This window comes from Papilio machaon, chromosome 10 (assembly GCF_912999745.1).
Source record: "Papilio machaon chromosome 10, ilPapMach1.1, whole genome shotgun sequence".
NCBI lineage: Eukaryota > Metazoa > Arthropoda > Insecta > Lepidoptera > Papilionidae > Papilio > Papilio machaon.
In genome coordinates, this window is record NC_059995.1 from 1,309,864 (window position 1) to 1,323,831 (window position 13,968).

Sequence of the window (13,968 nt, forward strand, 5' to 3'; positions counted from 1 at the left end):
TATTTATACAACAAACTGGTCTGACTGATCTGTATAGATCTGACATTCGCAGCAGTCAATGAATAATTTAATACCAATGGCACACGTATACTAGCAACTGGTACCTACTTGTGATTTATTTATTGCGTTTAATATACTTGCGGACAGGTGGGATACAATAAGGAACAAGAAAAAAACTCAAATTGTAAATAAACATTTATCCATTTCTGTTCGGTAATTCATGTATCGAATAAATATAAATTAAAGTGATTCATTTTCTTTTTTTTTCTTGTTATCATTCTTAAGAACTGGCAACTAAGTCGCGACTTGTACTTCTCACGTAATGGCCTAGCTACGGTTCCTTAATACCAAATGTACTCACTTGCTCAGTTTCTTATTGCCATTAACATTATATTCCATTTTAATGAGTATATTAGAAGCACTTCAAAACTTTTTGAACTTTCCGAGTAAAAGACCAGTAATAAAACGTTTATAAAGTACTTCATAAGGCTTTGAAGCATTTTACGTAAGAGTTTCGCTCGTTAGCATACGTACAGGTCGAAAGTTGCACAAAGAAGCAACTGTACGGTTCAAAACCTCGATGTTGCCGTAATGAACCGGGGAAACGATCTAGACAGGCACTATCTACTCTTATCTAAACCATATTGTGCTTTATGTTATTGTGGTAGAACTCAAAAGGAAATGTTTTACCTTTCAACTGCACAACTAACTTTCCGAACGATATAAAGTACATTTTTAAAATGTTGGGAACGTAAGTTTCAATAAAGTAAATAAAGTTCATAAATGACACTTAGATTACGCTGCATACATAAATTGCTTTAAATTAATTGCAACTGAAAAAGATTGCAACAATTAGTCTCCACACAGGCTCTACAAATGTTTGAAATATCCAAACAATGGCTACATTTATGCGTTACATACAGCGAGAGGAGAGACAACCTAAGTACGCTAATTTGAATACGGAATTTCCAAATTACCCGTACATCAACCATTAAACTGTAAAGCCTTTGCCAAGACGTATCGTGAGGCATTTGCCCTAATAACTGCACTTGGCAGATACCAGCTGGCTTATTAGAACTAACCCCTTCTAATCGCGCTATTAATTTGTAAATAGGTTGACTTAATTTTATCTCGGCTTTAAGGGTAGAAACTAAGGAAAAGGGTAGAAACCAGAACCTAAGGGAAGAAACTGACTTATGAAGGACTGACTGATTAAAATTTTATATCCAGGGTACTGTGCCTGGAGACATAAAATTTTGCACAGAGATTGCTGTTATTACGTATACAAGACTACCAAAAGATTTTCCTTTCAGCAGAATAACTTGAAAATAGACAACAAAGTATCGCGCGGATAAAAACGTACCTCATAGAACCAAATGAAAAAATAATCGTTTTTTTTTTAATCCACAATAAATAACTAAAATGGGCAAGAAACTCACACAGTAGTATATAGTACAGTCAGTGACATTAAAAATTTACCGTGTAAAGTCACCGGACCGGATAAATGCGTGTTGTAATATCAACGTGCCGACGAACTGGACTACTTCACACAACTGCCCTGTTAATATTTAAAAACATTTCAACTCAACTTTGTAGGACTATATGAAAAGATCGAATAATAATTTGATCTGGTGGAAGAAAACCTGGTGAGCCGACCCCACATGGAACGTAAGAAAGACTGAGAGGGATGGTATCCTTCTTCTGTTTTTTGGTCAAGATAATTCTTATAGGCTTCTGTTACCAACATTATTTTCATAGGTTTCTCTTTTCAAAGTAATTAATGCTAACATCAATTGCCAAGATATTTTGGAATTGAAATATAAAACTCGAAAGACCAACATTTTAACACAAAATTATAAACTCATTTAAAAACCACACAATGTTGGGTTATTGTAAAAACACGTGTTTTTCTGTGTGTACTTATTAGCAATATAGTCATCTCTTCAAGAGGTTAAGGCAATTTAGACAAGCGTATGGAATCTGTCACATAGAACACATATGGTCCGCATGTTTTTCAACTGTCAAAAAGAAAAGAAGTCAGTTAATATGAATTCACTATACAGAAACTGATTACTTTGAGCTGCATCATTTGAAGGCCAAAACAATGTAAGCTACAACTACAGATAGTAATCTTGATGCACATGAAATTAGACATAAAAGCACATATACTAGACAGTATAAACGTAGAACCAAATAAGGAAAGCAATGCGTCAGTACCTGTTCCTAAACCCGTTTGAGACTAGACTCTGAGGAAAGTTGTCGTTTTTATCCAAACCAGATTAAGATCGACCCGGTTATCAGTTATTGCATCAACGCCTGAGGAATTCTTAATAGGGTAATGCTCACTTGGAATACGACTGCACTTATGGTTCACTTAGTTCGTAGGAAAAAAACATTGCAAAAAAACTTAAATATCAAATCAAAGTAGTTGTTGAATGAATAAGCTCACATCCTCAGGGGAAATACCATGACCTCACAGAACAAGAAATCCTGGTGTTTATTAATTTTTTTCATATAGTGAGTCAGAAGTCTCTTGACTTAGTGACCTAGTTATTCTGTATAAAACGCCATGGTCCGGTGTCCGGTAAAATGTACAGTACATTTGGATCTTTTTGATTTTGCTAAAATAAAAAGATAACATAAAGAAAGTCATTTACTTTGCCTAAAGTTGAACACTATAGTTGTTTATAGAAAGCTATAAAGTATTTATATTTCCCACGCTATATGTGATGTAATACTGTATTGCGATTTGATTGTTACGTTGTACAGCATTGTGTAGCAAGCGCTGTAACGTGCCAACAATGTTGCAGCAGTGACACACCGATATCATTGATTAGAAGAGTTTAACAAATACAGGATGTTTAAAAATGTCAACCGCCATCCGCCGGTTTATTTTTACAAATTAAATTGGAACTGGCAAGTTTGAAAAAAATACCACCAAAATGAGATATCTACAATCACTCAAATTACGAATAAAAATAAAAATAAAAAAATAGAAACGAAACGTGACTGAATAAGAGGTTAATGTTCTATAACAAATAAAATTTGCAACATTTACCGTACTCATAAAAAATCATCTATCGAAAGAGCACTCGTGCCTTACTTGAGATACGAGTCTCGAAAACCAATTCCTAACCTATACTTACAAGAGATCAATGTAACGCCTACGAGTACATAATTTACAGGATAATAGCAACTAAGCCAAGTTGTTAAGATTTAAATTGGCTTGATTTGGAACGACTACGTGCAGGGTACAAAGTTGCCAATAAATCTCCGATTACATCGCCTGTCTAAATTACACGCCAGCGCTGTATTTACTCGTTGCCAATACGGTGATCTTTAACGGTAATAAGACTACAATACTAGCTTATTATCGCGGCTCCGTCTGCACGGAATTTATGTAAGTAAGAGATAAGTGCCTCGTGATTTTCAACCATTAGTTACAAATAAATGAACATCTAGCAACATAAGTTGATAGCCCAGTAAAGTTAAGCCAAGTTAAGGTATAAAATCTACAATAGTTTTAGCATAGAGCAGAAAATTGGTAGTAATGTTCAGAAGACCATCATATGTGAACCCTTAAAAATCCATCCATCCCGCGCCAGCAAGGTCAAAAGTCTCCAAAATGTTCGGTTTTTCGCAATTTAAGGCGAAATTATAAATCTTATCAAAAATCAAAATACCTTATTATATTTAATATAAAATTATTGTAACTCCAATATCTGAATTTGACTGGAGTACGAAGAAATAACAAAGACTTAGCAAATATTGAGTACTAGAATTCTATAGGACAATGCGATGCCGTAACAAGCACCTCACTATCATTCACTTATTTAAAAATATTACCTATCAGTACCTATTTTTTATAAGAGAAAGAATGACCACCAAGAAAGAACACCAAAGTGATCATCGACGCCCATGGACTTACGCAACACTAGAAGAATTGCAGATGCGTTGCCGGCCTTTAAGATATACGCTCGCTTCTTACCTACCGGTAAAAAATGAGTGATAAAAAGTACTAATAAATAATTGAGTGAAAAATAAATCTTACAAAAATATTCATATGTTTATCAGATTGTATGCATCTTGTAAGACATTCAAGAACAGGTACCACACAAAAAAGCACAATATGTGTGAGCCAACAATATAAGGGAATCCACAATGGACGCGGTACAACCGTTTAGTGCCACGCATTGCTACTTGTAACTGCCAACTCTTTGTTATGGTAAACGAAGCACACAAATATTTCGCAGGTATTCATGTCGAGTCATAGCGTCAAAATTATATCAAGATAGAGGTGTCATATATTTAATATATTAAATTGTATATTGCTTGTTTAAAGAGGAATTTATAACAGATCAAACAACACCCACACATTTTCTTGTTAAGTAAGCTTTAACAGGAAAGCTTTAATTGTACTAAAACTCTATAATTTTGTCTACATTATGGAATTTCGAAATTGTTCAATCATTTACTCAAATAACACAGTTCATTGCTCAAATCACTTCAACAATTCAACATAAAGATGTCCTAAATCCATTACAATAAAGTCCAAAATTGTTTAACTATGACATTCAGATAGGGGACGTTGGTGTTCCAGAATAATTGTACATCTAGTATGTGGATCATTCAATTAGGCTACGCTCTCAGTCTTGGGCAAACACTTGATTGGTCACATCCTAGCCTTGGAATGCACAAATTGCCTGCGATCAGAGCTCACCTGCAACCAAACCGCATGTGCATTGCATCTTCACAATACACCAATAGTTTACATATCACCCCTGTTATCTTTGACAAACAAAAAACTTATTATTTCGATATAAAAAAACGCACATTACACACAAACACATTCTGTTTGTTTTTATAACCCCAAAAGTCTTAACATACATGCTTAATAAAGTACCAATTATGATGTTAAGTAGCGTTAACAGAGAATCAAACATGTAATTATACATTTTGAATGCGTTTGTTTTAGCTCTTTGCAAAGGAAAAATCTCGCATAGTATGTAGTATCTGTATGTTAAGAATACATTTGTAAATATTTATTGCAATACATTTTTAATTTATCACAAGCCATTTATACATTAAAAAAAAGACACCACTTTTTAATGCAACCTTAATTTATTCATCATTTCATTGATAATTCTAAACACGCAGCAACAGAGTACGACATATAAAGTACACTAGTCACGAAACCAATTAATTTTATCGAAACTGCGCAGTTTCCAATAAAGTACTCCGATATCTTTATAACAATCCATACATTATTTACTGGGAAGAAGGTAAGCGTTGGGAACAATACTGTACTTTTATACTTTAAATAGTTATTAATTCGTACATTTATAGATGACTAGTTGTCACCCGCGACTTCTTCCGCGCGAAATAGAAAAAAACATAGAAAGTAGCCTATTTCTTGTTCCAGACTATGTTCTACATTGTGCCAAATTTCATCAACATCCGTTCAACCGTTCCGGATATACCTTCAAACAAACATCCGTCCATCCATACCAATTCATCCACTTGCGCAATTTTTAATGAAAAACCAACTTCTTTGTCTATCTATCTATCCGCAAGACCGCGTTTGTGGTTGGACCAATTTTGACGGGACTATCACTGGTAGCTTATGTGTAAGAAAGTACATATAGGGGATTTTTTTATTAAATTTGACGCTGATGAAGTTACGGGCAATCTCTAGTACAATATAATTACGCATGCGTCACCCCTGGGAAAACCGACCAACACCCGCTAAGTTAATGTTAACTACCTTCCAATGAAATAACGCTTTGTATTTGAATTAGAAACGTTCCGCCTACTAACGAAATGCCTTTCATTTTAACATTGTTAGGAAAAAACACACAATTGTGTCACTAGAATCATGTAAAATAACTCCAGAGGCATTAAACGGTCCTTTAATGCGCAAAGGTTTCAATATCCACAATTAAAAAGGGATTGAAAATACTAAAATAAGTAAATTTAAGTTGATATATATAAGAAAATCTAGATAATGTAGCAGACGAAAATCATTTAAAGGTCTTAACATTATTTTATACTCACTTTACTACGCCACTGAAACAATTTTCTAATACAACTAATTGTTACTAAGGTTTATTTTAAAAAATATCCGCAGCTTTGAGTACGTACGGCCAAGCTACTCATAAATATCATGTCCGTGCGTACATCAAAAAACCTATATGAACAAACTGTAGTGAGTTATCGATGGTCACACTATTCCTTACTACAGTTTATTTTAACTACAATATTGTAAGGCACGTGGTTGTGGCGGATGAATGAAGCACGTGGCTGGCAAGGCGCGGCCGCTCGATACTGCGGAGGCTGCGCCCTGCGCCCCCGCCCGGAACGAGCCCAACCACATCACCATGATCTTTCCTGCCGAACTCTAATACGAAAAACTATAGACGGATATGAGAATCTGAAGCTCAACGTGATCTGGTCATCGATCATATCTACGATGAGCTTACTGTTTCGTAACAGCAAATCTCGATTGGCTGGTTCGTGAATAAATTAGTATCCGATGTATACGGAGTTAATTATTTCGACTCTATCTATTTAAGCTTTATCAAATTAAATTGCTTAACTTTGTCGAGCTTTACCTAATGTAAAAGTTTGTGGCAATCAATAGCTATTTAATGAAGAAACTTAAATCTGAAGATAAATAAATTAAGGCACCTTTAAATTTAAATAACAAATTTTATCTGTTTGTAAAAAACATGAAACTTTTAAATCGAAAAATTTCGACAGAGCTTTTTACGAAAATATATATTGAAAATTAAAAATACAACTTATATATTACAATAATAAATTAATAATGTATAAACATAAATGATAAAATTAAAGCAGCAAATTCTTTACAGACATTTCTTATATCAATGTACTTGAAACACAAGTACCGTTCACTCCGATAACGTTGTTTATTTATTGTACATAAGTTATACATAAATCGGATATTGCTCCTAAAATGCAGACTTATCACTTTGACCCTGAATTAAATATATCCAATATCAATAAAGATACAGTATGTTCACAAATTATGAAGCAGTATTATAAAAAACGCGTGAATAATATTCAATAAAGCCTCTTGCATCACGCGAGAGACACCAACAAAAAACCTCTGTCAACGGCTCGCGAGCCGATCGTAAATATACAAAGTTTATGTTTTTCAAGTTGCAAAGGCTTAAGTAGACTTCAGTTCGTACCCAAATGCGCAGTGGAAATCTTTCTTTTTTTTAACATGTTCACGGAATAAACGACCAGTGTAATCCTTAATAAGTAACCGAAACCCATGGATATCTGCAACTGTAGAATCGTTGCCAACATTAATCGTAGGACTTTAGGAAATAGGTACGCTCGCTCCTTGAAGGCCCCTTCATCACATCGGAATAGAAATACCACCGAGGACAAATCACTTATTAAAATTGACTTGATCAGGATCGTAATGTTCACGTCCGCTCTTTAATTATCTATGTCAACTCAATAACTATTCAATTTTTTTTTTTCCATCCTAACTTTATAAATATGTATGTATCGTCATACTTTTAGATGAACAAGTAATTGAGAACGAACTCTGTACTTGCTTTTAGTAAGAGTTTATTTGCATCTATGAAATAAAATTTATTTAGATAATTATTTTTATTTGGCACAGCTGGCGTGGCTCAAAACATGCTGGTGTTCTGCCAACGACGGATTAAAATATAATTAATCACACAGCTTTCAAATGCCGCCGCGCGAAATGGAACGTCACAATTCTGCGCCACGGTCCTTTTTCAAACATGATGTTAATTAATTAAATTTTAATTATAACGTAATAGGTAAAACAAATATTAGAAAACTTTGAGACCCCTCAGACCTTAAACAACCTAACAACGTGAGTTTTCTTATTCCTTTGCCTAATACTATAGTAGAAAACATGTAATTTGGCATTTAGGATTATCTCAGAAGAAAGTCACAGTCTGTAATAAAACTAAGGTTATCAATGAAGGTTTTCATAGCGTTACTAGTATAAATGAGGGAGAACTGGAAATTGCTCCATCGACAAGGACGCCGATGTTCTTAAGTTTCCAACAACTAGTACAATTTAGTTGGGTACGTTATTAGGTTCAGTAGTTACCAGATGTCATAAACGTCAGGCACATAAAACACGGCGTCCTAAAGTCACTGCTTGTACAAATTAACTTTAACGTAGTCAGTGTTTTCAAAATGTCGTAACTTTAATTAGTACTGTTGCTGACTGCGGAGCTGGTAACCGTAGGTTTACATTGCCGCATCTATAACGTAGTGTCGTGCAACTCATTTTTGTGACAACACGGAGATAATATATATTCAACGTTACAATTTCTTGCTGCTACTGTAATTATGAGGAATAAAACAAATCTGTGGGCCTTTTACAAATAAATATGATAACACAGATACTAAAATAACTATATTCATTTATAATCTACAACCGATCCACGACTCGAATTTCAATCTTACAACCGTCTATTTATAAAAAGATCGAATAAAATAAATCAAAAAAATCAACGATTGCACTGACACTACGGTAGCGTCAGAAGAGCTTAAAAAACGCGACTGAAATTGAACATTGTACCGACTACGGTCGTTGAAGCGATTTTTTTAAAAGCGAGCGAGAAGCAAAAAGTAGACTATAATAATAAAGTATTTCGTTCCCACCACGGCGTTTCGTGTTGACGATAATCGTGCGTATCGCGAAATGCATCTGTTCAAATTTAGAACATCACTATTAAGGGGGACTACACATTATAAAATAAGTGATAAAATATGGAACAATTGACTCGGTTTATATTTAACCGATGTATAGATGATTTTTGCACACGGTTTCATAGAAAGTAATTAAAAAAATTCTCATCGATCTCAAAGATCCAATACTGAATTCGGACGTAAGATAAAAATTAAATAATTACGAACATAATTACACAACCCCAGCACCTTGTTTTTCCCTTTTGTAAATTTAATGTAATTTTAAATAATTGGATGCATTAATTCAATGTCACAGCAGTGATGACATGGTAACAAGTGTGAAAAGACCTTTATTTTCAACCGAGTGCTACAGACTAAAAAATAATGTTACGAAATAATAAACATTGAAATAAAACGTCTCTGCATCGTCTGATCGCAAGTTCTACGGCAGGGACGGAGACGTGACGCGGTTGCACGTGCTTGGCACGTCTACTATTGTGACGAGACCGCATTTTGTGATAAACCGACATTGTATTAGACTAGCTTATGCCCGCGATGTCGTCTGCACGTAAATGTTTGCATACATGACCATTGTTTGTACCTCAAAGTCCCAGCTTTTCTAAAATTACGTTAGTCTGCTGACCACGGGAGATTGTTCTATAATAATAGGGTATTAATAAAACAAACATATGTCAGGATTAAAAAAAAAACTGTACAGAAAATCATTAAGGAGATAAAATTTCAAATAAATAGCTACGTCGTCAAACACAGCCTTACTTGTAACTCTACAACGGCCTGTAGAAACGAGCAAAGTAATTAAATGTGCAATGCACAGCCTGTAGCAGTCATCGTGGACCGGCCGACCTCAATACACAATCATTGTTAGCTTGCCAGTTGCACTGCTTTTAAGCACCAGTGCTATTCAACCTTATTTTTTTAGAACAGCCTGTAGAATTTATTATAAGGCAAGAAATCTTTAAAGTAGGTTACTGCTTTACGTTGTTTCTTTTATAAAAAGTGTAGAAGGCTATAACAATTGCAGCGATAAGGCTTAGACATTACATATTCCAAATGTGAATAAAAATAATTGATTTGAGTATTACTCAACCATTTTGAAGACAGTTTTTTTATTCTTTCTAAATCTTTTTTTTTCTTTTAAAACTTTTATTCTTTTTAAAACAATCCACAAGATCAGTCAGTGTGTGGCTAACTTTACATATTTTCAAGACTTTCTTGAAATGCAAACCGTTAACCTCAGATTAAATGTTGATTTTTATCTGTGGACTGCATAACGTAATAAAATTAAAGTCCCTCGACTTGTGAACGCAACGTGAGGTATGAGTCATTGATTCAGTCGAGGGACCGATGTGGCATTTAAAAAGCTCGTAAAACAGTACGGAAATTATAGCAATCCTTCCAAGTGATAATAAAGTGAAAGCAATTTAATGTTTTTTTTAATTGATTAATATTTTATTGCGTACTTGGTTATTTATAACTTGCATGTTATTAAGCACAATATTGAACAGCTGTGGTCCTATACAATTGATCAACCTTAACAGGAAGATATAAACGTCGTTTAGTGGACATTAAGGGAGTCCCTTAATGTAGGTTTAGGGTGAGAACTCTACACTTAACTCATATAAATATAAAACGTCTTTGGGTGCGGTATTAAGTTATTTGTTTATTTCAGTGAAAGTAAACCATAAATATAGTTCCATATTTTAAAGTAATTAACGTTCAGGCAGCTGAAGTGGTATTATCACATTAAACAAACTTTAAATACTGCTAAAGTGGGTTATCTGACGCCCGCATCGCCAAACATTTTCATTTTACAGGTTACCGTTACACATTCCTATGATAAAGACAGAAGCAAGGGAATTTTTAATATTATAAAATGTTTCAATAAACATAAAGTTCAGACCTAACCTAACCTTCTTAGTAGCAAGAAAGTTAGGACTAATCTGGGATCGCGGCTGTGCCCCCGGCGAGGCTACGACCGAACCATCGTAGCAAAAAATATTTTTGACACCTTCGTAGTTCAATAGATAAATCTGACATTTTAATGCGTCTACTAATAACTATTTAACATTATTACTGTTGTTAGTGTGAATGAACCTCCGGTGGAAAACTCTCTGCATCCGCCCACCAGCACGTGGTAGAATAGCTCGCCTAACGAACCCACTAGAGATAACGAATTCCCGGGCGCGGGCCGCGCGTAATACAAAACGATGCAAATTACACATACTGTTTACGTTTCAATAGAATTTTTTTTCAACATTAACGATGGCACACTGAAGACAAGTGTAACTTAGCGCCACGTTGAATTTTTGACGAGGCTATTTATATGATTTTTTTAACATATTGAGAACGAGATTATCTTTACTAATATTATAAATGCGAACGTTTAGATCTTGATGAAATTTGGCACAGATGTAGAATTCTGAAAGAACACATAGGCTACTTATTACGTTATTTTTTATTCCGCACGGACGGAGTCGCGGGAGACAGCTAGTTATTTACAACTTTAAAACACTAACTGTATTACTCCAAAAAGACTGTTAGACACTGTTTACTTAAACTTGTGTTTTAACCCTTTGACCGCCGCTGATTAATATTATTAAAGTCAATGTGGTCATATGTTCCACCATAAATATGTATAACCACAATGCTTTTGGTACAAGTACATCATTATTTATTGGTAAAGATCGCATTTAGCAACCCTACGCATAATAATGTTTGTCAAAAATCCGCGCCGGACGCTCACACCTCACAGTATAAAAAGGTTGACGTATGTTTAAGATAAAATGTATTTGAAACACTGCCTAATTTACTATGATAAGGCCATCAGTGTTGCAATGTCTCTACATCTAGCATCTGTCTATAATTTAGCTGTATTTTCAAATTTAGTAGAGTTATTGAGAAATGATTTAAGGTCCCGGAATTAGGACATGTGTACGTAATAAAAAAAAACAAAAAAAAAATGACTAAACTCTTAAGCTACAGATTTCTTCAATGGACTGTATTAAACCATTCATTTAACTGTCTATGTATTACTTAACTAACGTGATTTAAGAATTAACTTAGTTGACATTAAGTTTCCGACACACACATACATAGTAGTCGTTAAGTATGCAGGTCAATCCAATATAAACACATACAGACCACACTAAGCGGTCATTAAATCCATTCAAATACGTTTATCTGTACAACATTTTATTTCGTTGCAATTTATTCGGGAAAATAAAACAGTGATATCGTCACTTTTATAGGCAAACATAAACAGTGCAACAATAAAATGGAAATGTAAAGACAACTTTACATTAAGAACTATGTATAACATTATACGTCTTTTATATTTAGTTGGACTAGATAGAGATAGCGTGTCTCTCATTCACTTTATTAAACACTAGCTTTTACCCGCGATTTCGGCCGCGCGGAATAAAAAAAATGCACACAAGATAAAAAAAAGTTCCTATGTCCGACTCCTAGTTCTAAACTACCTCCCTATCAATTTTCAGCTAAATCAGTTCGACCGATCTTGAGTTATAAATGGTGTAACTAACACGACTTTCTTTTTTATATGTAGAAAAATAAAATTGTAACATTATGTCAAACGAACATTAAAATATTTGAAGATAATGTATTCTAATGAAGGATTCTGAATGAGCAAAACAGCTGGAGTTAGCTCATTGGAGCGGGCTGTCATTTTCATCACAAGCTTAGTACGTAAACGACAAATGACGGCCCCATTAGCTGTAATTATCACAGATTAACGATTGATTGACAGGCAGTCTGACAGCTATGACGTCACATGTTAGCAAAGTAAGCTTCTCGTCAACTCGTTTATTTAGGTATAGCTCAATGACAGGTGACAAATGGAGTTGTCAATCTTCACTGTACTGCTCTGTTAAGATTGACAATGCTACAAAGATTAATAGGACTGATGCTTTGTACTTCAACTTTACTTATAATTGATAGAGTTCAAAATTTTCCAGAAATTTTCCTGGTGATATTTTATGGTAATTAAAATTTTCATATTGAAACTGAATAAGGCCTGAAACGAATGAAATTATTAAAACTTCATTCGAGATATAGCAGTTGTAAGCTTTAACATCTAAAGTTTTTTTAGAATATTAAAGCGAACGTTACCAAGAGACCCTCGAATACAAAATTCAATTAAACGCAATTGCTTTTATAATACGGCTACTTAGGGTCCGGGGTCACATTTTAAGATAAAATTAAATTCTAGATTAAGCCAATAAACGAGGATTTAATAAGACCTTAACGAAACTTGACCTTTTCATATTGAATTAATTAAATTAAAATATCCTGTCTATTCTACCTTAAGCTCTATGATAATTTTTAAAAATAGAACTAACCTTAATATCGTTAATTTTTAGCTTTATAACTAACTGTCGCCCGCCACTCTGTCCGCGCGCAGTTTAAAAAAACTTAATAGGGGTATGAAAAATAGATAGTAGTCGATTCTCAGACCTACTCAATACGCATATAAAATTTGGTAAAAATCGGTAAAGCCGTTTCGGAGGAGTACGGTAACTAACATTGTGACATGGAAATTTTATATATAAGATATCAAGCTTTACAATTTCTTCTTGTCAGTGTAATTATAGTCTGTATTCTCTATGAGCAACGCCTTACATTTTAATTCGATCGGGGTTCAGATTCAAGAGTGTAATTACAAATATATTCTGGATAGGTATATCGTATTACAGCCTTATGTATTTAATTGTGTAGTGAATACCACAAACTCGTAACACTTGGATTGACACAAATACTTACACAATAAAGGTATCTAATCCACAATACCGAATAGAAATACTAGTAGATTTTCATACGCAATTAGAGAATTAGGTTAACATAGTGCAGACATTTTAAAATTGTGTCGCTTTAAATTAGGCTATAGGGGGTATAAATTAAATATCCCTTACATATTTTTGTTATCGTTGGTTTCTGAGAACAAAATATCTGTATAAAACATAACGCATATGTTTAAAAAGAAAATTTTTCTCTCAGAAATCCACGATTAGATATTTAAATTTATTGAAAGTATATCTTGTGGCTAGAAAGATACGCAATTTAATCATCTATATATATAAAAGAAAGTTGTGTTAGTTACACTATTTATAACTCAAGAACGGTTGAACTGATTTGGCTGAAAATTGATGGGTATGTAGTTGAAAAACAGGATACGGACATAGGATACTTTTTATCCCGTTTTCTTTTTTTATTCCGCGC

The 13,968-nt window shown here is 34.0% G+C and overlaps 1 protein-coding gene across 1 annotated transcript in view; it reads right to left on the reverse strand.

Moving 5' to 3' along the window:
- Positions 1-13,968, reverse strand: part of LOC106707985 (protein tweety) — a 62,161-nt gene that overhangs the window by 9,351 nt on the left and 38,842 nt on the right. The gene's annotated exons all lie outside the window — the stretch shown is intronic.